The 26,533-nt window shown below is 40.1% G+C and overlaps 1 pseudogene; it reads left to right on the top strand.

Annotated features, from left to right (window-relative positions):
• The first annotated feature begins 9,584 nt into the window (after positions 1-9,584).
• LOC104111135 (uridine nucleosidase 1-like) lies at positions 9,585-26,533 on the top strand (annotated as a pseudogene).

Below are 26,533 nucleotides of genomic sequence, written 5' to 3'. Positions count from 1 at the left end.
GCCTGCCTTCAATCCTCGGCTCGATTTCTGGGGCTCGATTACACAGCAGAAGAGAATTTGCAGCAGCTTTTGCAGCAGCTGTTTAAGTCCTATTTTTGATCCGTTAACCATCCGAAACTCACTCGAGGCCCTCGGGACCTCAACCTAATACACCAACAAAAATCACGAATCACACATAGATTCAAGCCTAATGAACTTTGAAACTTTCAATTTCTACAAACAACACCGGAACCTATCAAATCAAGTTCGATTGACCTCAAATTTTGTACGCAAGTCATAAATGACATAACAGAGCTATAAAAATTTTCAGAATCGGATTTCGACCCTGATATCAAAAAGTTAACCCCTCGATCAAAATTTCCAAAAAAGCAACTTTCAGCATTTCAAGACTAATTCCACTACGGACTTCCAAATAAAATTTCGATCACGCTTCTAAGTCCAAAATCACCATACAGAGCTGTTGAAATCATCAAAATTCTATTCCAGGGTCATTTGCACATAATTCGACATCTGGTCATTATTTGAACTTAAACTTTAAATTTTTCGTCAAAATTCCATATCTCGTGCTAGGGACCTCGAAATTTGATTCCGGGCATACGCCCAAGTCCCAATTCACGATACGGACCTACCGGAACTGTCAAAATACTGATCCGAGTTCGTTTACTCAAAATGTTGACCAAAGTCAACTCAGTTGTGTTTTAAGCATCTAATTCATATTTTAATCAATTTTTTACCTGAAAACTTTTCGGAAAAATTTTTACGGACTACACACGCAAGTCGAGTAATGGTAAGTAATGCTTATATCACATAATTAATCATTAAATTTAAAGATGACATTTTGGGTCATCACATTCTCCACCTCTAAAACATACGTTCCTCCTCGAACGAAGTTAGAAAAAGTATCTGAGCTGGTGAATAAGTGTGGATAACAGCTGCGTATATCATGCTCGGCCTCCCAAGTCGCCTCCTCGATCGGATGACCCCTCCATTGAACCTTCACGGAAGCAATGTTCTTAGACCTCAGCTTTCGAACCTGCCTATCTAAAATAGCCACTGGTTCCTCAACATAAGATAGATCCTTGTCCAACTGAACCAAACTGAAGTCTAACACATGAGACAGATCGCCGTGATATTTCCGAAGCATAGAAACATGGAATACCGGATGAACCGCAGAAAGACTAGGTGGTAGTACAAGTCTGTAAGCCACCTCTCCAACTCTCTCAAGAATCTCAAAAGGCCCAATATACCTAGGGCTCAACTTGCCCTTCTTCCCGAACCTCATCACACCCTTCATAGGTGAAACCCAGAGCAATACCCGCTCACCAACCATAAATGCAACATCGCAAACCTTCCGATCCGCATAACTCTTCTGTCTAGATTGGGCTGTACGAATGCATCTTAACCTTTTCCAACGCATCCTGAACCAAGTCTGTACCCAGAAGTCTAGCCTCGCATGGTTCGAACCAACCCACTGGAGACCGGCACCGCCTACCATACAAGGCCTCATACGGAGCCATCTGAATGCTTGACTGGTAACGGTTGTTGTAAGCAAACTCCGCAAGTGGTAAGAACTGATCCCAAGCACCCCCAAAATCTATCATACACGCCCAAAGCATATCCTCCAGTATCTGAATAGTGCATTCGGACTGCCCGTCCGTCTGAGGGTGAAATGATGTACTCAACTCTACCCGAGTACCCAACTCACACTGTACTGCCCTCCAAAATCGTGAGGTAAACTGTGTACCTCAGCCAGAGATGATAGATACCGGTACACCGTGAAGTCTGACAATCTCGCGAATATATACCTGAGCCAGCTGCTCTGAAGAGTAAGTAATAATCACAGGAATGAAATGAGCTGATTTGGTCAGCCTATCCACAATCACCCAAACTACATCAAACTTCCGCTGAGTCCGTGGGAGCCTAACAACGAAATCGATACTAATCCGCTCCCATTTCCATTCTGGAATCTCTAACTTCTGAAGTAATCCACCTGGTCGCTGATGCTCATATTTCACCTGTTGACAATTTAGACACCGAGATACATACCCTACTATGTCTTTCTTCATCCGCCTCCACCAATAATGTTGTCTCAAGTTCTGATACATCTTTGCAGCACCCGGATGAATGGAATACCACGAACTGTGAGCCTCCTGGAGAATCAACTCACGCAAGCCATCCACATTAGGCACACATAGCCTTCCCTGCATCCGTAATACATCGTCATCTCTAATAGTGACTTCCTTGGCATCACCGTGCTGAACTGTATCCTTAAGGACAAGCAGATGAGGGTCATCATACTGACGTTCCCTGATATGATCATAAAGAGAAAACTGAGAAACCACTTAAGCCAAAACTCGACTAGGCCCGGAAACATCCAATCTAACAAACTGGTTGGCCAAGGCCCGAACATCCAAGGCCAAAGACCTCTCTGCTACCGGTAAATATGCTAAGCTGCCCAAACTCTCTGCCTTATGACTCAAGGCATCAGCCATTACATTGGCCTTCCCAGTATGATAGAGAATGGTGATATCATAATCCTTAAGCAACTCCAACCACCTCCGCTGCCGCAAGTTAAGGTCCTTCTGTTTAAACAGATGCTGTAGACTACGGTGATCGGTGTAGATCTCACAATGGACACCGTACAAATAATGCCGCCAAATTTTTAAGGCATGAACAATAGCTGCTAACTCCAGGTCATGTACAGGATAATTCTTCTCATGCACCTTTAACTGTCTGGACGCGTAGGCAATCACCCTATCATCTTGAATCAACACTGCGCCGAGACCAATACGCGACGCGTCACAATACACAGTATAAGATCCTGTACCTATAGGTAATACCAATATTGGGGCTGTAGTCAAAGCTGTCTTGAGCTTTTGGAAGCTCTCCTCACATTCCTCGGTCCACCTGAACGGAGCACCCTTCTGGGTCAATTTGGTCATAGATGCATCAATAGAAGAGAAACCCTTTACAAATCGGCGATAATACCTAGCCAAACCAAGGAAACTCTGGATTTCAGTAACTGAGGATGGTCTGGACCAACTCTGCACTGCTTCAATCTTCTTTGGATCTACTTTGATCCCCTCATACAAAACTATATGACCCAAAATCCCACTGAATCAAGCTAGAATTCACACTTTGAAAATTTTGCATATAACGTCCTTTCACTCAAATTCTGAAGCACAGTCCTCAGGTGTTGTTCATTATCTTCCCGACTCCGGGAATACACCAGAATGTCGTCAATAAACACAATGACGAAGGAATCAAGATAGGGTTGAAATACACTATTCATTAAGTGCATAAATGTTGATGGGGCATTGGTCAGCCCAAAAGACATCACAAGGAACTCGTAATGATCGTACCGAGTCCTGAAAGCAGTCTTTGAATATCTGGCTCTCGAATCTTCAACTGATGATAGCCTGAACGCAAGTCAATTTTAGAGAATACCCTGGCACCCTGAAGCTGATCAAATAAGTCATCAATACGTGGCAATGGATATATGTTCTTCACTGTAACCTTGTTCAACTGGAGATAATCAATACACATCCGCATAGAACCATCCTTCTTCTTTACAAATAAGACAGGAGCACCCCACGGCGATACACTAGGCCGAATGAAACCCTTATCAAGAAATTCTTGTAACTGTTCTTTTAATTCTTTCAACTCTGCTGGGGCCATACGGTATGGTGGAATAGAAATGGGTTGAGTACCCGGTAATAAATCAATACCAAAATCAATATCCCTGTCGGGTGGCATACCCGAAAGATCTGCTGGAAATACATCAGGAAAATCCCTTATTACAGGAACTGACTCTACAGTAGGAGTATCAATACTAACATCTCTCACATAGGCCAGATACGCATCACACCCCTTCTCAACCATTCGTTGAGCTTTAAGAAATGAAACAACCCTGCTAGGAACATGATCCGAGGTACCTCTCCACTCTAGCCGCGGTAGACCCGGCATAGCCAATGTCACCGTCTTATCATAACAATCAAGAATAGCGTGATAGGGTGACAACCAGTCCATGCCCAAAATAATATTGAAGTCCACCATACTGAGCAATAATAAATCAGCTCTGGTCTCAAAACCACTAATAACAATTAAACACGAGCGATACACACGGTCCACAATAATAGATTTACCCACGGGTGTAGATACATAAACAGAAGAACTCAAGTAATCACATGATATGCCCAAATACGGGGCAAAATAAGATGACACATAAGAATAAGTGGAGCCTGGATCAAATAAAACTGATGCATTTCTATGACAGACCGGAATAATACCTATGATAACAGAATCGGATGCAACGGCATCTATCCTAGCAGGAAGGGCATAATATCTGGCCTGGCCTCCCCCTCTAGGGCGACCTCTACCTGTTCGACCTCTACCTCTAGCTGGCTGTGCAGGTAGAGTGGCAACTAGTGCAGTATTCATGGCCTGAGAAGTCTGAGGACCCTGTGGAATAGGTAGGGCCTGAGAAATTTATGGAGGTGCACCCCTCCTAAATCTGGGGCAATATCTCATAATATGACGAGTGTCACCACACTTAAAACAAGCCCTCGGAAGACGTGGCTGTTGAGACTGGCTCGGGCCTGATCGACTAGACTGTCCGCTGAAAGCACCCCGTACAGGAGGTACAGCAGACACTGGTGGTGCATAATATGGAACATGTGGTCTGGGAGTAGTCGGAATACCACTGGAAGTTAGAAGTGCTGAATGAATAGGATGGCTCACATAACCACTACCATGACAGGCTGCAACTGGGGCACGAGAATTATTATATGTTCCAGAATCTCGGGGTCTCTTAGCTTCCCTCTCTTCCCTCTCCCGAGTCTGCATACCTTCCAATCTTCTAGCAATTGACACCACCTATTGGTATGTGATGTCCATATCTAGCTCTTGGGCCATACTGTATCTGATACTAGGGTGAAGACCCTCAATAAATCTACGAACCCGCTCTCGAACAATAGCAACTAAGGCTGGTGCATGCCTAGCCAAATCACTGAATCGGACCGCATACTCTGACATAGTCATAGAACCCTAGTGCAAATGTTCAAACTCTGCGTGCTATGAATCCCTAAGACTCTGAGGAACATACTCCCTTAAGAACATATCCGAAAATTGAGTCCAAGTGAGTGAAGATGCCTCAGCGGGACTATCCAACTCATATGCCCGCCACCACTGGTAGGCTGCTCCTCTAAACTAGAATGCAGTGAAAGAAACCCCACTGGAATCTACAATACCCATAGTACGAAGGATACAGTGACATTCCTCCAGAAAATCCTGAGCATCCTCTGAAGCTAAACCGCTGAAAGTGGGAGGGTGGTACTTCTTATAACTCTCGAGCCTGAGCTGCTCCCCCTCTGAAACTGTTGTCCCAATATCAGGCCGAACTAGGACAACTGGTTGCACTGGTATAACCTCTGGGGCATGGTAAACTTGGGCACGTGGCTCTGGAGTACGGGCGGCGGGAGTCTGCACTCCTCCCCCAGCCTGAGATGTGGCAGGAGCAAGTGGAATTAATCCTGCCTGAGCTAAAGTGCCAAACATGCTCAAAAACTGGGCAAGAGTCTCCTGAAGTGCAAGAGTAGTAACAGGCATCTCAGGTGCCTGCTCTCCAACTGGAGCTACTGGTGGCTCTGGTGCAGCAGTTCGTGCAGGTGCTCTGGCTGCACCACGTGGTCTTCCTCGGCCTCTGGCTCGCCTTCTGCCCCGACCCCGACCTCTTGCGGCTCCAACAGGGGGCGCGAGTGTTTGATCATCAGATCCAGTTGTGCGTGTCCTCACCATCTGTGAGAGAATAGAAAGACAATTGTTTAGAACTTTGAAATCAATAAAGGCGCACGATAAGGAATCAAAGAAGTGAATATTTCCTAACAGTTCCATAGCCTCTCGAAGATAAGTACAGACGTCTCCGTATCGATCCGCAAGACTCTACTAAACCTGCTTGTGACTCATAACACCTATGAACCTAGTGCTCTGATGCCAACTTGTCAAGACCCCAAATTCTCTCCGTAGGATGTCGTGTTGGCACCTAGTCTCTAAGACTAGGCAAGCCTATCAATGCGGAATAATAATAATATCTAAAATAAATAAACTACAATTCAAACAATTTCAACTCCCAAAATCTGGTAGAAATAAATCACAAGCTTCTAAGAATTTATTCTCAATGTCTCTATATGTCAAGGTCTAAATAAATTATAAGGAAGCAACATAAAATAATAGAAGGGGACTCCGGAGTCTGCGGACGCTGGCAGATATACCTCGAAGTCTCCGTGCGCAGGTAACTCACTGACGTCTAGGCTGGTAAAATGTACCTGGATCTGCACAAAAAGATGTGCAGAAGTGTAGTATGAGTACACCACAGCGGTACCCAGTAAGTGCCAAGCCTAACCTTGGTAGAGTAGTGACGAGGTCAGGTGAGGCCCTACTGGAATATAATAATGGCATGGTAAAATGTTTATCAATATAGTAAAATAAAATGACATTGGAAATGAATCAAATAGTATGTCACATTTAACGACACCAAATAATTGCAAATAATATCTCGTGAAATCAAAACAGAATTTCCTTCAACTTTATGAAAATCACAACAATTAATCGAAAGCAACTATGGCCATAAATCAATATCAACAAGGGAACTACCGAGGTACCGCCTCATAGTCCCAAATTATAAATAATTTCACAATATCTCATTTCCTTATATCACCGCGGGAGCTTTCACAATTTATTTAAAGAAAATATTTTTTTTTTCGAAATAGCATCCCGCGTTTTAGCCACCCTTATCACACCGCATGACTTCTAGTAGTCACCCCTACTAGCCACACGTATCAAGCCACCCTTATCTCACCGCATGCGTTTCAACACGCAGACCTTATACCACCGCATGCGTATCAATATCACAATATATCATAATTTGCACCTCAAGTACCCAATATTTCAATTTTTCACAAAAAATCAACAACAATATTTTTCAATAATAAAGAGCTCACGGCTCATGCCAGAATAATCCAAAAAACATCTTACGAAATTATTCAAGAATAAATAATTCTGAAAAATAATATTTTAAATTTTTAATACGTTGCTTCAATATCAAATTTAAAAATATCAAATACTTCATATTAATAATATTTAATTTAAAAAAAAATCAATCTTCAAATAATGCACAGTATAAAAGAAACCAAGTTTTAATTAAACAGGTAAAACAATTAGCCGAAAAAAGGTAAACAAATCTAAAATATATATATCACAGATCAATGATGAAGAATATAACAAGATAAAATAATTTAATAACTACGCAACAATGATCTACACAATTTAAAAATATAATCTTTCACATTTAGCCCGTGTACACACTCGTCACCTCGTGTACATGACTTTCAACACATTTCAACAATCACATTAATATCAATTCTAGGGAAAATTCTCCCCACACAAGGTTAGACAAGTCGCTTACCTCGACTTGCTCTAATTTAATCAAGTATTATGTATTTTTCTCGATTTTTCGACTCCGATCGACTCGTATCTAGTCATAATTAATTCGATACAGTCAACAAAAATTATAGAATTAATTCTATATGAAAATACTATATTTTTTTTTCAATAAAAATCCGAAATTAACTCAAAAATGGCCCGTGGGGCCATGTCTCGAAATCCGGCGAAAGTTACGAAATATGAACGCTCATTCAACCACGAGTCTAACCATACCAAAATGACTAAATTCCAATAACGATTCGACACTCAAATTCACAAATCTATCCAAGAGGGTTTTCAATTTTTTTCAACTTAAATCACCAATTAAATGTTAAAAACAGTGATGGATTCGGGTAATCTAACCAAGATTAAGTTAAGAGCACTTACCCCAATGTTTTTCCTTGAAGATATATCAAATATCGCCTCTGCTCAAGCTCCAAGTTGTTAAAAATGGCGAATGGGACGAAACCCCCTTGTTTTTATAACTTACGGATCTGTCCAGGCTGACCTCGATCGTGGAGTCCGATCCTGGACCTCTATCATGAGAGAACGATTCTGGACCTCGATCATGGGAGTCTGATCATGGGGAGTCCGATCATGGCCCTCGATGCTGGGGCTCGATCACAGCCGTCGATCCTGGCTATCGATCATGGCTTCGATCCTTATGGCCTTCGATCACTGGCCTTGGTCATAACCCTCGATCCTGGGCCTTCGATCAGTGGCCTTCGATCATGGATCTCGAGCCTGCCTTTGATCCTCGGCTTGATTTCTGGGGCTCGATTGCACAGCAGAAGAGAATTTATAGCAGCTGTTTAAGTACCATTTTTGATCCGTTAACCATCCGAAACTCACCCGAGGCCGTCGGGACCTCAACCCAATACACCAACAAGTCATAAAACATCATAGGAACTTATTTGAAACCACAAATCACATCAAACAATGCTAAAATCACGAATCACACATAGATTCAAGCCTAATGAACTTTGAAACTTTCAATTTCTACAAATAACACCAGAACCTATCAAATCAAGTCCGATTGACCTCAAATTTTGCACGCAAGTCATAAATAATATAACGGAGCTATAAAAATTTTCAGAATCGGATTTCGACCCCGATATCAAAAAGTCAACCCCTCGGTCAAACTTCCCAAAAATTCAACTTTCGGCATTTCAAGCCTAATTCCACTACAAACTTTCAAATAAAATTCCGATCACACTCCTAAGTCCAAAATTACCATACGGAGCTGTTGGAATCATCAAAATTCTATTCCGGGGTCATTTTCACATAATTCAACATCCGGTCACTATTTAAACTTAAACTTTAAATTTTTCGTCAAAATTCCACATCTCGGGCTAGGGACCTCGGAATTTGATTCCGGGCATACGCCCAAGTTTCAATTCACGATACGGACCTACCGGAACTGTCAAAATACTGATCCGAGTCCGTTTTCTCAAAATGTTGATCAAAGTCAACTTAATTGTGTTTTAAGCATCTAATTCACATTTTAATCCATTTTTTACCTGAAAACTTTTCGAAAAAATTTTTACGGACTGCACACACAAGTCGAGTAATGGTAAATAGTGCTTAGATCACATAATTAATCATTAAATTTAAAGATGATATTTTGGGTTATCACAGTATTGTTACTTTAAATATAATATTTATTTTGATTGTTACTTCTTCCCGAAGAGGACAGACTATTTCCCGGTGTGTTTAGATTGCCGGCAAGTTTCGTAAATTCTGGCGACTTCCGAACAACTTTCAGGCGAGACATAGCAGGACTTGCCAGTGCTCTTGAGCAGATCCGACACGCTTCAGGAAAACTTGCTCCAGGTTCTTTCGTTCTATATCTGGTACTCGTGGTATCGGTATTTTTATTGTATTTTTTCTGCCCGTGGGAGTTGGTACCTCCCGTTTTCCAGTTTCCCTTTGTTGTGTGAGTTAAATTGCTGACATCTTACCTCGTACTAGTTTATTTACCATATTAGTGTGCCTGTTGTTGTAACTTGTATTCTTCTGGTTTGGTATGTTACCTTGTGTGATAGTGATTCCCCTTACTCTGCCGTAGGTAGAGTGGCTGTGGTCTGCGATGGTCGAGTAAGGTCATGTCCTCGGGGGGAAAGGGGGTGGGGCGGGAGGTAGGGCAGGGTTTAGTGGGTGGGGCGGAAGGCAAAGGAGGTAAAGGGAACAAGGGTGTCTGTAGGTTGAGAATTGGGTTATGGAATGTAGGTACATTGACAGGTAAATCTATAGAGTTGGTGAAGATCCTTGAGAAGAGGAGGGTCAATATAGCGTGTGTCCAGGAGACAAGGTGGGTAGGGTCGAGGGCGAGGACGTGGACGGGTATAAACTTTGGTACTCAGGAGTCCAGAAAGGTAAGAATGGAGTGGGCATCTTGGTGGATAGGGAACTTAGAGAGTCGGTGGTTGAGGTTAGACGAGTGAATGATAGATTGATGACTATTAAGTTGGTGGTTGGAGAGTGCACCCTAAACATCGTTAGCGCCTATGCGCTGCATGTGGGCCTAGATGAGGAGGTTAAACGGTGCTTCTGGAAAGGGTTAGATGAGATTGTGCGTCAGGTTCCGCCTGCTGAGAAGCTATTCATAGGAGGGGATTTCAATGGGCATATTGGGTCAACCGCAGGTGGTTATGGCGAGGTACATGGAGGCTTTGGTTTTGGGGAGAGGAACGGAGGAGGTACATCATTGTTGGACTTCGCTAAGGCTTTTGGGTTGGTGATTGCGAACTCTAGCTTTCAGAAGAGGGAGGGGCATTTGGTTACTTTTCAAAATGCGGTGGCGAAGACCCAGATTAACTATCTCCTCTTCAGGAGGTGTGACAGAGAGTTGTGCAAGGATTGCAAGGTGATTCCGGGTGAGATACTTGCGATGCAGCATAGGCTCTTGGTGATGGACGTTGGTATTATGTTAAAGAGGAGGAAAAGGTCTACTCGAGGAAAACCGAGAATCAGGTCGGGAGCCTTAACTAAGGATAAAGCCCAAGCGTTGGAGGGGCGGTTGTCGGCTATAGGAGCTTAGAGGAGCAGTGGTGACGCGAGCACTATGTGGTCAATGACAGCAGACTGTATTAGGGAGGTTGCGAGAGAGGTGTTAGGGGTCTCGACGGGCGTCTCTGGTGGGCACAAAGGAGACTGGTGGTAGAATGAAGTGGTCCAAGGTAAAGTGGAAGCAAAGAAGGCGGCGTACCTGAAGTTAGTGGGGAGCATAGGCGAGGAGGAGAGGCGAGTGTGCATGGATAGGTATAAGGCAGCTAGGAAGGAGGCTAAGCTGGCGGTCACAGAGGCTAAGACTACGGCTTATGGTCGTATGTACGAAGAATTGGGGGAAAAAGGTGGGGAGAAGAAGTTATTCCGGCTGGCCAAGTTGAGAGAGAGGAAGGCTCGGGATTTGGACCAAGTGAGATGCATCAAGGACGAAGATGGTAGAGTATTGATAGAAGATGCCCAGATTAAGAGGAGATGGCAAACTTACTTTCGTAAACTTCTTGATGAAGAAGGGGATCGGGATATTGTGCTAGGCGAATTGGAGCATTCCGAGAGTCACCGTGACTTTGGGTACTACAGGCGTATCGAGGTTGAGGAGGTCGTGGGAGCTATGCGTAAGATGAGTAAGGGCAGAGCGACCGGGCCAGATGAGATTCCGGTGGAATTTTGGAAGTGTGTGAGGAGAGCAGGTTTGGAGTGGTTGACTAGGTTGTTTAATATTATTTTTAAGGGGAAAAGGATGCCGGATGAGTGGAGGTGGAGTACGGTGGTTCCATTGTATAAGAACAAAGGTGATATCCAGAATTGTAACAATTATAGGGGTATCAAATTGCTGAATCATACCATGAAAGTATGGGAGAGGGTGGTTGAAGCGAGGGTGAGGATGGCGGTGTCTGTATCCGACAACCAGTTCGGATTCATGCCGGGTCGTTTGACTACAGAAGCTATACACCTTGTTAGAAGGTTGGTGGAACTATACAGAGAGAGGAAGAAGGATCTGCACATGGTGTTTATTGACCTAGAGAAAGCATAGGACAAGGTTCCTAGAGAAATTCTTTGGAGATGCCTGGAGGCAAAAGGTGTGTTGGTTCCCTACATTATGGCGATTAAGGACATGTATGAAGGGTCTAAGACGCGGGTTAGGACAGTAGGAGGTGACTCTGAGCATTTTCCTGTTGTAATGGGGCTACACCAAGGTTCTGCGCTCAGTCCGTTCTTATTCGCCCTAGTGATGGACGCGTTAACACACCATATTCAAGGGGATGTGCCATGGTGCATGCTATTCGCCGATGACATAGTTCTGATTGATGAGTCGCGAGCCGGTGTTAACGAGAGGCTGGAGGTTTGGAGACAGGCTCTTGAGTCTAAGGGTTTCAAGCTGAGCAGGACGAAGACGGAATACCTGGAGTGCAAGTTCAGCGCTGAGCCAGAGGAAGTGGGTGTGGATGTGAGGCTTGATTCGCAGGTCATCCCGAGTAGAGGCAACTTCAAGTACCTTGGTTCGGTTATCCAGGGGGAGGGCAGATCGACGAGGATGTCACACACCGTATTGGGATAGGATGGATAAAGTGGAGGTTAGCATCTGGAGTCTTGTGTGACAAGAGAGTGCCACCGATACTCAAAGGTAAGTTTTATAAAGCGGTGGTTAGACCGGCCATGATGTATGGGGTTGAGTGTTGGCCTGTTAAGAACTCATATATCCAGAAGATGAAAGTAGCAGAGATGAGGATGTTGCGGTGAATGTGCGGGCACACTAAGATAGATAAGATTAGGAATGATGATATTCGGGAGAAGGTGCATGTGGCTCCCATTGATGATAAAATGCGGGAAGCGAGGCTTAGATGGTTCGGACATGTTCAGAGGAGAAGCCCAGATGCTCCGGTACGGAGGTGTGAGCAGCTGGTTACGGAGGGCACGAGAAGAGGTAGAGGGCGGCCTAAGAAGTATTGGGGAAAGGTGATCAGGCAGGATATGGCGAGGCTCCAGGTTTCCGAGGACATGACACTTGATAGGAAGATGTGGAGGTAGAGTATTAGGGTTGTAGGTTAGGAGGTAGTTGAGTCGTGCCTTACTTCGTAACATGGTGGGACTAGCCATGTAGGTTTTTTTTTTTTTTTTTTTTTTAAGATAACTAGTGAAAATGTTGTGGCTTACTATTTCTCTTTTCAGTGCAGGTCCTATTTACTAGCTATCGCTTTTGCTTTACATCTTTCTTCTAGATTTCATGAGATTCCTATTTTACTTATGACTGTTGTGGTGATACTAATATTTACTAATATTGTCTCCCTTTACTTTGCATCTTTCTTCTGGATTTCATGGTGTTCCTATTTATCCTATGATTGTTGTTGTGATACTAATATTGTCTCCCTTTCTGTCCCTTTTGTCTTCTTTTTTTTGAGCCGAGGGTCTTTCGGAAACAGCCTCTCTACTCCTTCGGGGTAGGGGTAAGGTCTGCGTACACACTACCCTCCCCAGACCCCATTAGTGGGATTTTACTGGGTTGTTGTTGTTGTTTACTTAAATTTTATTGTATCGTATTTTTAAATCCGTCGTTACGTAACGACGAAAAATGTCACTTTATGAAACGACCGATTTGATGTGATCGCATCATTACCTTATTTTTTCGCTCATCTTGCCCTTCCTTATTATTAAATAATTCTATTTTATCCTTTATTCTACCTTTTATATAATAATTTTACTTCTTATACCTTACTTTTGCTTTATAATATTGTAATTTTATTTTTCATATTATTGGTGCATGATATCATGAAACGACGATAAACAATACAATCTATCCAAACATTATGTACATCAAAACGATACAGATACAATATTATATGATACATTACGAAACAATACATATCAACCATTCTGACAAGCTGTTACTTCCAATAGTTTCACTCAATTAATATTATAGTAATTAGTATCCTTTACTACAATAATATTTATTAATCGTCTAAGAGAAATTTATACATTTAAAGAATAAAAATCTTAGGAGTACTCGTTATCAAATAAGTGAATACGAAGTACAATAATACTATTACCAAGTGATGTGGCCTGATGATTATGAGATTATCTCTTCACCTTTAGTTAAATGTTTAGGTTCTTAATTATCCCCTTACTGAGTTCAGTTTATGAGTTTATCCAAGAACGTTGCACTTTCTTTTCTTGATTATTTCCTTGTTCTTGAGGTATTAATAATTTATTTTTTATTATATAGCCTACGAGAGGTGTGAGTGGTAGTTTGGTACACGAGAAAAGAATAATAATTTCGGGATAAAATTTGAGATTAACTTTATCCCATGTTTGATTTGGGGTATTAGTCAATCCCGAAATAATGTTTACTAAAATGGTGAGATTAGTTATTCCTAATAAAAAGTGAGATAATTAATCTCCTCGAATATTTCAACAAACAACTCATAAGTGATTAAGTATAAAGTATGAAAGTGTAAAGGTGAAGATCATCACGCCTCTTTATTCGCCATTATGACTTGCTTAGCATTATAATGACAAAGTTAATAAAATTAGGATACTCGTAGCCAGTAAAACTAAGCCATTTGTTTACGCACTATAATATTCCCAAGCCTATAGTAGTACTAATACTATTTGTTTGTATGCATAAAGAACGAACCCATTAACTCATGTAAATCGACGACACTATATATAGAGGAGAGAACAGCTGGTGGGAAATAATAGAGCTTGCTGTATATAAAAATTCAGCTCATCGTCAGAGCTGACTATACAACTCCATCTTTTTTTAGCTTAACCCACACGTTTGTAATTTGAAGTTCATTTGTTTATTACACTTCCATTTTCTAAACGCACTAAATATTAACCATTTCTAAAAGCTCCTTCATTTTCTTGAATTTCAACTTCTTGGTAATCCGTGGAGTTTCCTAGACAAAGATGTCGAATACTGAGCGATTTTCTTGCTAAAAAGCGTGAAAAGATCATCATAGATACTGATCCTGGCATTGGTAAGATTTTCCTCTTCCTTAAAGTTGTATTCTTTAGCATTTTTGAGCAATTTTTTGTTCTATTGCTATTGAGTTTCAAATTTCTTGAATGAACGATGACATATTAGGAATATTTGTATGTACCTCCACAACATTAAAGAAAGAAAATACTGATGATTAGTGGCGGAGCCACATTGAACCAGGGGTGTGTCGGTTGACATCCTAAATTTTTTTATTTTATGTATATTTACGATACATTGACTCCTCTTCATTTTACGGTGTATTTAAATTCTTATATTTTGATAATCCTTAGCGAAAATCTTGGCTCCGCCACTGCTACGGTGCCATCCTATGAGTTCGTTTTTAGAACCATGTATTTTGATAACATTGGGTGAAAAGTAAATAGGCCGATTATGGTTAAACAAAACATCTATACATGAAATTTTCTGATACAAAGATGATCAGTTCATATCCTTTGGCTCTATGGATTTTTATTATTTAATACTCTCTGCTATCATTCTTCAAAGAGATGTTTGAAAAAGTTAACATTGCTGGAACATTCACTTATTTTCGTTATTTATGTTATGATCTTTGCTGATCGGATCAAATTCTAAGAGTTCCATCTAGTCGATCGTAGGATTAAACATTTGATATTCTCTCTGTAAAGACATGTGTGTTGCCTTCATAAAGAAAAGATATAATGCAGAGATATAGCCAATTACCAAAATTGGCTGAGTTCATCATTTTTATGACTCTTTTGGCTAATTGTTGTTTATGATTTCTGTCATTGTTCGACAATAGCTTTAGGACAAGTTCTTGTTTGCTAACTTTGATTGCCTTACGCATAACTATAAGGTAGAAGGTTTTTACCTTATACTAAAATTTTGAGAGTTTCTTTCTTGATGTTTTTCTTAATTTGGAAGAAACATTTTTGGGAGCATCAATGTGGGGAATTTGAAAAGCTAGAACTCAGAAGAGCTCTTTCTTGTTGAGCCAAACAACTCTCTGAAATGTAAAAAATGTTCACAGTTCATTACAGAACAAACCGAACTATATGCCCTTTTAATATAATCATAGAAGATACTCTATTCTTTGTTATCCTCTAAAATGTGGAAATAACTTGTCCACTCTATGGACTGTGAAGCCTCTTTCATTTTCAAGACAAATTTTGATCTGGTTAACTTGTGTAGTTTATTTGGCCAAGTACGGTCCTGTTCGACATGTTCTCATTGATCTGATTGAGTTTTATTGATATGTAGATGACAGCGTGGCGATACTAATGGCATTCCAAACTCCAGAAGTTGAGAAGAAATGCATTAATTTTGGTATGCTTTTACATTAATCCTTGATTTAAGCATTTTGATGTCTTCAGAACAAAATCTCGATCAGTCACCTTTTTAATTTGCAAAAGGATAGTGTGAGACTGAAGGATATCCAGATATCCCAGTGGCAGAGGGTAGCCTTGAATCTTTGAAGGTAATTAGGTTTATGTATAATTGCAAAAGCTTAACCATATTTCAGGTTGCTAGGGAAATATGCAATCATAATTCTATGCTTATCTTTCCTGCTATGATCACTGTTTAATTTGCTTGGCCAGTTAGTTCTTTGTATCTGGTGCACAAGGCATCCCGCGTTCATTTCTCGTCCATATTTTCTCAAGTGAACTATCACCTGACTTGGATATTAACATTATGTAGAGAGGGGAGCCACATGTTGCGGACTTTGTTCATGGTTCCGACGGATTAGGCAACTTATGTTTACCTGCTCCAAATTCTAAGAAAATTGAGAAATCTGCATCTGAATTTCTGGTTGATAAAGTATCCGAATATCCTGGTGAAGTATCTATACTTGCACTAGGACCACTGACTAATCTGGCTTTGGTGAGTTGTATCTCAAAAATTAGAAACTTTCGAGGGTTTTTATTGCTTTTCATTTGCAACATTTTAGTTGTTGTGTTTCGGTTTAGGCTGATAAAAGGGACTCAACCTTTGCAAGCAAGGTGAAGAGGGTGGTGATACTTGGTGGTTCCTTCTTTGCTTTGGGAAATGTTAATCCTGCTGCAGAAGCAAATGTGCGTCATCTTCTTTCCCTTTTAGTTTGACTTCACATTAATCCGTTTATAAGTAAATCGATATTGACAATGTGCAAAAACATGCCAGTATATCTCATAGTTGTTTGAAACCCTAATTCATAGGACTATCTAAAACTGATTTTTTTTTTCTTAAGCTCATCGTTAACTTAGAAGGGGAACTTGGCGTAACTGATAAAGTTGTTGCTATGTGACCAATAGATCATAAGTTCGAGCCATGGAAACAATCTCTTGCAGAAATATAGGATAAGGCTGCGTACAATAGACCATTGTGGTTCGGCCGTTCAAAAATATTTGTATTATTTGATTATCTAATTTAGAAAGTGTTCTGACAATGCAGATATATGGGGATCCAGAGGCTGCAGATATTGTGTTTACCTCAGGAGCAAATATTGATGTTGTTGGTATTAACATTACTACACAAATCAAAATGACAGGTAAGCGCTTGTTCAGGAATGAGATTTTCCAAACTCTTTGATAAGTTATGTGTCTTTTGTTTTGATGATTTGACAAACTTCATGAGAGAATCATATAAGGAATCTAATACAATTAGTTCCCTTGTATTCAGAGTAACTAGTCAGATGTCTGGTTTAATTCTCAATGAAATCAGATAAGGGAACATCAGAGGGAACAAATATGGATCAGTTCCCCTGGTCATCGTATAGTCAACTCTACAGCTATAAAAGCTATTGCACCATACCGTCTGTTAGGTTGTTGCACTGTACCGTCTGGCAGTAGTACAGCAGCACAACTGTAGCTTGCTAAGGCCAAACTAAAGGACACTTTATTACATCATCCTTGATGACATCATACACACACATTATCAACATGAGGCAAGGGATTTCATCTCTTCAACACTTGCCAATCAAAAAATAATATTCTCTCAAGTGCTAGCCACCACCTCTCTCTCAAGAACAAAGTTGTTGCAACCTTAAGGACCAGATGCAAAGATAGAAGATATCTTAAGTCCTTAAGGTTTGTTGAGTCTTTGTTATTTTGTTCTTCATTTGTAATCCTACACTACTTTCAAGAAGAGTCTTTGTAGGACATATTTAAACCATTGTTTGATTTAGTTTCTTGACTAGAGTTAGTCAAGGTTTGTTGCTTTGTGATAGAGTTATTGCAAAGGGCTTACAATAGAGTTATTGTAAGGGGTGAGGGAATATAAAGTTTTCTCGGTTTAGTGGAGTTGAAATACTACTAGGGTAGGTCATAATTTTTAATCCCTTGAGCAAGGAGTTTTTTACGTAAATATCGCGTATTTTTTATTTACTGCCGATTTACTGTGGGAACAGATAGAGAACCTGGTTCCCTATACTGTTTGGTTTTATAGTTTATTGCTTCCTGTGGGAACTAATAGAGAACCTGGTTCTCTATACAATTTGGTGGACTCTTAGTTTCTATCAATTGGTATCAGAGCAGGTTCTTTCTAAAAGGTTAACACCTAGAAAGGATCCCCATCACGGCTGCTCCACCAAACTTCGAGGAAGAACAATCAACCTATAAACCCCCAAGATTCAACGGCCAATACTATGGTTGGTGGAAAATAAGAATGCATGACTTCATTATGGCCTAAGACTACGAGCTTTGGGACGTGATTTGTGATGGTCCCTTTGTCCCTATGAAGGCTGTTGGATAGGGAACAAAGATTGTTCCAAAGACAAGAAAGAATACAATGGTGCTGACCGAAAAGCTGTTAAGAAGAAGGTGAAGAAGATTCTTGTGTGTGGTATTGGACTAGACGAGTATAATCGTATCTCGGCATGTGAATCTGCCAAGGAAATCTGGGAAGCTCTTCAAACGGCTCACGAAGGGACTACTCAGGTAAAGCAGTCGAAAATAGATATGCTTACAACTGAGTATGAACTCTTTAAAATGAAAGAGATAAGTCCATTCAAGAGATGCATACCCGCTTCACCTCCATAATCAATGAGCTTCATTCACTTGTGAAATCATTCCAACCAACAAGCTGGTCCGGAAGATACTCAGTGTTCTACCAGGTTTCTGGGAGAGCAATGTTAATGTTATCACTGAAGCCAAAGAACTGTAGAAGCTGACTATTAACGAGCTTATTGGAAATCTCAAAACTTATGAGATGAAGAGAAAGAAGGATCTCGAAAGAAGAGAGCCCAGGAAGGAGAAGAACCTGGTTCTCAAGGCCGCCAAGAAGGATTCAAGTAGTGATGAATCCGACATGGAGTATCTCACTCAAAGATTCCAAAAGATGATTCGAAAAAATGGTGGGATTCCAAAGAAAGGAAGTTCCAACAAGAATTTCAAAGGAAATGATTATTGTCATAAGTGTGGAAAGCCTGGACACTTCATTAAAGACTATCCTCTTCATAAGCAGTATCATTACAAAACCAATGTTGAAAATATGGCTAAGAGGAACCAGGTCCCTGACAGAAAGTTCAAAAGAAGAGATGCTGCTGATAACATGGTGAAGCAAGCCCTGGCTGACTGGGGAATTTCCTCTGGTGAATCTGAAGGTGAAGATGACCAAAGAGATACATCTCTGATGGTTGCTAACAATGTATCTTCAGAATATGAGTCAATCTTTGCACTCATGGCCAAATCTGATAATGATGAGGACAAGGATGAGGTAAGTTTTCTTGATGTTCAAAGAAATTTGAAAACCTACTCTAAGAAAAAATTGATGTCCTTAGCAAATGTGTTGATTGATGCCTATCATAGCCTCATTAATGAGAAAAATACTTTAATAGAAGAAATTGGTAACATAGAACAAGAGAGGGATAATATGGTAGTTTTCATTGTAGATTTGAAGGAACAAGTGGAAGAAGTAACTAGAGAAAATAACTTGTTGACAAACCAAACGAAAAAATGGATGGACAATACTAAGGGTAAAGAAGTGGCTTGTGAGGCTCAACTTGAGCTTGAGAGTGAGCTTAAGAAAGTTAAAACAAGTCTTGTTGCTGAGCTTGAAAAGAATAGACAACTTCAGGAGGATTTGTAAAGGGTTAAAAATGATCTTGATAAGTCACTTAATTGTACCTGGTCCTCTGATGTAATAACATCTATGTACAAGAGTAATGGTGGAAACAAGCAAGGAATCGAGTTCCAAAAAGCTAAAACCTCCTATAATCCCTATAGAAAGTATGTAAAAGTGGCTGATAATTGGTTGTGTACTCACTGTGGTCAAACGGGTCATTATAAGGACTGTTATAAAACTAAAATTCAGTCTTTGCAGAAAAATAAAGTTTTTGTTGAAAAGAGGCCTACTGTTGAGGAACCTGGTTCCCTGAAAAGAAAATATGTATTGCCTGCATGGGCAAACAGAAGTTTGATCCGCCCATTCTATCATTATAAGGGACCCAAGCTGGCTTGGGTTCCTAAGTCTAATTATTGATTTCGTATGCAAGCTGGAGTGAGAGGAAGCAATCAAATAAATGGCACATGAATAGTGGTTGCTCTAAGCATAAAACTAGAAGAATGAATGATTTCCTTTCACTCTAGGCCTTCCAAGGTGGGAGTGTGTCCTTTGGAAATGTCAAGAAGGCTATATTCTTGGTGTTGGCAAAATTGACAAAACACTCTCCCATGCAATTAAAAATGTGTACTATGTGAATGGCTTGAAATATAGCTTGTTGAGTGTGTCTCAAATCCGTGATAAGGAAAAATGAAGTGAAGTTCTTGTCCAAATCTTGCACTTTCACCAATCTTAAAATTGGTGAAATGGTATTGATAGCCAAGCGATTCAAGAACATCTATGTTGCAGACCTTGATTCACTGAATGGTGTGATATAATATGCCTAAGTGTCATTGATGAAAATGTAGAGTTATGGCACAGACCATTGGGGCATGTGAGTTTTTATTTGCTGAACAAGTTGGTTATAAAGGACCTGGTTCGTGGGATGAAGCATTCAACACTGCTTGCTACTTGATTAACAAATGCATGATCAGGTCCCTTCTCGAAAAGTCTCTCTATGAATTACTCAATGGGAGAAAACTCAATCTGACTTACCCGATAGCCTTTGGATGCAAAATATTTTGTTCTCAAGAATGGTGGAAAATGGTCACATAACAAAGAAAATGAAGATGGAGAATTTACAAATGCTCCCGGTGAAGCTATAAATATTGTAGATGGAAAAACTGATTTGATGAGTCAAATCAAGCAAAACGATTAAGGAGATGCAGCACAATCTCCAAAAGACACAGAGGAACCTGGTCCCTTTATCACCTCAACTGAAGTTGAACATAGGGTTGTTGATGCTGCATTAGACACTCCTGATGCAAAACAAAGGAGTAGAAGTCATAATTCTATTAATGTTAATGATGTTTCAAATATGGAGGAACCTGGTCCTTCAAATTCTAAAGTTCAAGTATCCAACTAGAAGCAAAAGATTTCAAATCCCTTCAAAATAAAATCACACCCTTAGACTCTGGTATTCAACCTAGTTCTAAGACAAGGAACATGTTTGCCCTCTCAGCCTTCTTATCTCAATCGAGCCTAAGAACATCAAAGATGCATTGAAAAATACTAACTGGATAGCTGCTATGCAAAAAGAACTCCATCAGTTGAGAGTAGGGGCGGCAAACAGGCGGGTCGGCTAGGGTCGGATATTCGCGGGTCAAAAACGGGTAATTCAAAAAACGGATAAATTATCCGACCCGACCCGTATTTGAGACGGATAAAAAATGGGTTATCCGATGGATATTGATATCGATATTATCCATGACTTCTTGAATATGATCACTTATGGGGGAATTCCTAGTCTCTCAAACTTGAGGAACCCCCAATTTGAGGCTTTACAAATGAAAAAGTTAAGCACATTAGTTATCCATTGGTTATCTATTTGGTTAACCATTTTCTAAGTGGATAATATGGTTCTTATCCATACTCAACCCATTTTTAAAAAGTTTATTATCCAACCCATTTTTTAATGGATAATATGGGGGGATAATTATTTTCTTTTACCCATTTTGCCACCTCTAGTTGAGAGGAACAAAGTGTGGCACCTGGTCCCTAGGCCTTCAGACAGAACAATGATTGGAACCTGGTCCAAAAGACTCTCACTTGAATGTTGCCAAGGGAATTTTGAGGTATCCTAAGGGACCGCAGGACCTGGTCCTTGAATATTTTTCAGGAGATACTTTTTACTTGGTTGGATATGTTGATGCTGATTATGTTGAATATCTAGTGGATAGAAAGAGCACATCTAGAACGACACATTTTCTGGGGTCATGCTTGATCTCATGGGGTACAAAGAAACAAACTGTATGGCTCTTTTTACTGCTGAATCCGAATACGTGGCTGATGCTTCTTGTTGTGCTCAACTACTACAGATCAAGAAACATCTTGAAGACCTCGGTGTATTTACAGCTTGAACTCGGTACAACACAAAAGGACAAAGCACATTGATGTGCGACATCACTTTTTTTAGGATAATGTTGAAAAGGGTTTGATTTGTATGAACTTCTGGAAGACGGAGGACCAGGTAGCAGACATCTTCACTAAGGCACTGAGCAGGGAACACTTTGAAAGAAATTGTCAGGAGTTGGGGTTGATCAAGCTTAACTAAGGACCCGGTCCCTCGATGATTGGCTATGATAAGAAGGAAAGGTACAATGCTAAAAAGTATTTTTTGGCGACATCTAACTCAAATCTATAGTGTTACTGGTATACATACATGGCAGTTTCAGGATAAAACAAGTAAGAGTGACATTGCACTTCTAGGAGTTTTTGCTCAAATTTTCAAAAACCGTCAAGGAACCTGGTTCCTGTGACTCATGTTAGTAGTCTCTTCAATACTTATATGACTTTTAAACTGCTGGAGTGTAATGTCATTAATTTATCCCCGTCTCTCTCCAAATATTTGAAGTCCAAAATGTTAAACCTTTTCTGAACTGACCCATTGCCCTAAGAAACCATTTCCTTCTCTCACACCCAACCAAAACTGATTCTTTTCTTCAAAACTAAATCAACCTTATCTCAAAAAGAATCATTCTCTCCAAATATACCAGAAGTGAACCCAACTCTGTCACCTTCCAAAATACTAACTCCATCTGAATCGAAACCCAAACAGTCTTTGGTAGGTTTTGATGGGACTTTAACTGAAAAGGAATAGGGTAGATATAACATTCTAGAGAGTGAGGCTGAAATTGTTGTTGGGTTTGTAGAAGACTTGAAGGATGGGAAAATCAGTAAATGTGCTGGAAAATGGGGAACTGAATGAGGGACATGGTCCCTCAAATCCTTCTTAGGATGTTAATTCCGATGAAAATCTTTTTCTCGTGAGTTCTGTGCTTAAACGAACCTCCGATCCAGTAGAAAGAATTGATGAAAAGTAGGCTGATTGATGATGAAGTGGTGTGACCTGCTAATGTGGTGATTGTGGAAGAGAATATGAAGTGGAAAAATCTTCACTTGTGAGAAAGAATTCAAAAAAAAAATGAAGAAAAGAAAGTTGGCTGAGAAAAATGCAGCAGATGATAAGGGTGAACAGATTGAGAAGAAGAAGAGGGAGACATGGCCGCTCAGGGAAAGAAAGGGTAGTGTGAGTGACGAACCTGGTTCCTTACAGAAGCAAAAGGTTGAGTTATCGGGTTTGGAGAGGTAGAAGACTCTGAAGTCTCAAAAAGTATTGTTAGGCAGAATGTTGACTCTGATATTGCTGAAAAATGAAGGAACTTCTTGACATTGTTGAGTTCCAAAAATAGAATCACCTCTTTGTTCCTCCAAGTCCCAACATATATGAAGAAGAAGTAAAAACTTCTATGGTGTATGTGATACTCTGATGCTATATGTGCATGGGACTGAGTTTGTTCTTGATGAGGAGAAGCTTGGAGAGATTCTTGGTGATCTGATTGATGGATCAACCTGCTCAGATAGGTAGAGAACCAGGTCCCCGTGGACCCTTGGCAGAATATAATTCTAATTTGAAGGGTGAGAATGAAAGATTGAGGAAACACGTGGAGAACCTGAGAGAGCATATGATCATTGATCAAAGGATTATGAATGAACGAATGGACAAGCTTATCAATGCCTTAGCCCCTTACTTTTCTTCCTGCCCAGTGATCCATGTCTTTCACTCCTTCAAAATTCCCTCGAATTCATATCTTCTTTTATTCCCTATGTTTGATGATATTAGTACTTTAGAGTTTAAATTGTCATATTCTGTATTGTTGAAATTACTGTGCTTTTGTTATAATTACTCTACTATGGGCAATCACTCTATTTTGTGCAATGACATTCACTTGTTGTTCTTGTTATTATTTATGTTGTGTTGCCCAAGTAGCATGAGTTAATGTTGTTGAACTTCTTTTTGGTTGTGCTTCTTCTGTTATTCTTTTCAATGATGCAAAAAGGGGGAAGTTACGTAGGTGTCAACAGGGGGGAGGAACAAAATTGAATTGATATTATGTGTTGTGCATGAAAGATAGCTCTGCTTCGCAGGGGGAACGTTGCTGATATCATGTTGGTTATAGGTCTGATCCGTAGGGGAACATATGAGGAATCTGGTTCTCAAGGGGAACATCATGTTTGGGTTTGTCATCATCAAAAAAGGGAAAATTGCTCTAAGTTATGATGTTTCATATTTTGATGATTTACCAAATATTCTCAAGGAACCAAGTACGGACCAGATGTGATCAATATATGTAAGGAATCTGATTCTCAGGGGGAATATCAATTCTGCGTTTATCATCACCAAAAAAGGGGGAAATTGATAAGTTATACTATTTTGTGTTTTGATGATTTACCAAATAATCTCGAGGAACCGGTTTTGATCAGTTCCTTTGTTCTGGTTCTCAATGGGAATTGGCTGATTCGTAGGTTAAATAATGTAGAGATCTGGTTCTTAGGGGGAATATCAATTCTAAGTTTGTCATCATCAAAAAGGGGGAAATTGATAAGTTATATGTCTTTTGTTTTGATGATTTGACAAACTTCATGAGAAAATCAGATAAGGAACCTAATACAATTAGTTCCCTTACATTCAGAGTAACTAGTCAGATGTCTGGTTTAATTCTCAATGAAATTAGATAAGGGAACATCAGAAGGAACAATTATGGATCAGTTCCCCTGGTCGTCGTACAGTCAACTCTACAGCTGTAAAAGCTGTTGCACTGTACTGTCTGGTAGGTTGTTGCACTGTACCGTCTGGCAGCAGTACAACAGCACAGTTGTAGCTTGCTAAGGCCAAACTAAAGGACACTTTATTGCATCATCCTTGATGACATCACACACACATATTATCAACATGAGGCAAGGGATTTCATCTCTTCAACACTTGCCAATCAAAAGATAATATTCTCTCAAGTGCTAGCCACCACCTCTCTCTCAAGAACAAAGCTGTTGCAACTTCAAGGACCAGATCCAAAGATTGAAAATATCTTAAGTCCTTAGGTTTGTTGAGTCTTTGTTATTTTGTTCTTCATTTGTAATCCTACACTACTTTCAAGAAGTATCTTTGTAGGACATATTTAAACCATTGTTTGGTTTAGTTTCTTGACTATAGTTAGTCAAGGCTTGTTGCTTTGTGATAGAGTTATTGCAAAGGGCTTACAATAGAGTTATTGTAAGGGGTGAGAGATTAATAGTTTAATTCCTAGATTACAATAGGTTGTAATCTGACGTTTGCTCCGTTTAGTGGAGTTGAAATCCTACTAGGGTAGGTCGTGATTTTTAATCCCTTGAGCAAGGAGTTTTCCACGTAAATATCACATGTTCTTTATTTACTGCCGATTTACTGTGGGAACAGATAGAGAACCCGGTTTCCTATAATATTTGGTTTTACAGTCTATTACTTACTGTGGGAACCTATACAATTTGGTGGACTCTTAGTTTCTATCACTCTTCTTGTTTTCCACCTTAAGTGTAGATGTATTTCAATTTTCAGTTCAGACTTCATATTTTCCTTTTTTTTCTTGTTTTAGATGCTGACCTTGACGAACTGAGGCAATCCGACAGAAAACATGTCAAATTATTGTGCAACATGTGCAAATTTTACCGAGATTTTAATGTAAAGTCAGATGACTATTATGGTACTCTTTTTCTGTCCTTACATTTCCTTGTCATTGTTTCTTGAACTGAGGTTCTATCGGAAATAACCTCTCTACCTTCATAAGGTAGGGATAAGGTCTGCGTACACATTACCCTCATCAGACCTCCTTGTGAGATTATACTGGGTTTGCTGTTATTGTTGTTGATTCAGTTCTTACATTGTTTTTGGACGCACAATATGTTCTTAACCCACCTTCCCTCAATTTATTTCTTGACCCTTGTTACTTGATACCTCGCTGTAATAATTCCGAGCAAATTTTACTTTTCAGGAGTTTTTCTTCACGATCCTGTCACTTTTGTGGCACTACTTAGACCTGACCTCTTCTCGTACAAGAAAGGCGTTGTACGGGTTGAGACACAGGGCATTTGCGTTGGGTACACGCTCTTGGACAAAGGACTAAAGAAGTAAGTATCCTCAACTGATCACGTCACGCAAATCTTAGAGTCTAACTCCATTCTTTGGATTTGAATTACAACAACCCAGTGAAATCGCACAAGTGGATCTTGGGAGGGTAGTGTGTATGCAGACCCCTACCCCTACCTATAGGAAGGCAGAGAAGTGTTTCCGTAAACCCTCGGCTCATCTTTAGATTTGGATTATAACAATAAATTTTATGTAGGTGGAATACAAGCAATCCGTGGACAGAGTGTTCTCCAGTTTCAGTTGCATGGACAGTTGACGTGGACAAAGTTCTGAATTATATCAAGAAAACCTTAATGAAACCTTGAATATCATATGAAATTCTCATCCCTGTACCATAGCAATCCTATTCTTGAATTGAGGAATGCATTTTCTGACTTCTGGTATCCATTGTTTTTGGTCCTCTTTATCTCTTTTCTTCCTTATATATACATTTGATAAACCGCAGTTGTGGGGATGTAGAGGGCTTTATTTAAACTGTATTCTGTACTGAAATTTGGGCATGATATGCCCCATGTACACATATTTATGTTGAAGCTGAAAGTAAAAGAGTTTATCCA

This window comes from Nicotiana tomentosiformis, chromosome 2, assembly GCF_000390325.3.
Source record: "Nicotiana tomentosiformis chromosome 2, ASM39032v3, whole genome shotgun sequence".
Classification (NCBI taxonomy): Eukaryota; Viridiplantae; Streptophyta; class Magnoliopsida; order Solanales; family Solanaceae; genus Nicotiana; species Nicotiana tomentosiformis.
Note: the sequence above shows the minus strand (reverse complement) of the source record. Positions and strands in the feature narration are given on the sequence as shown.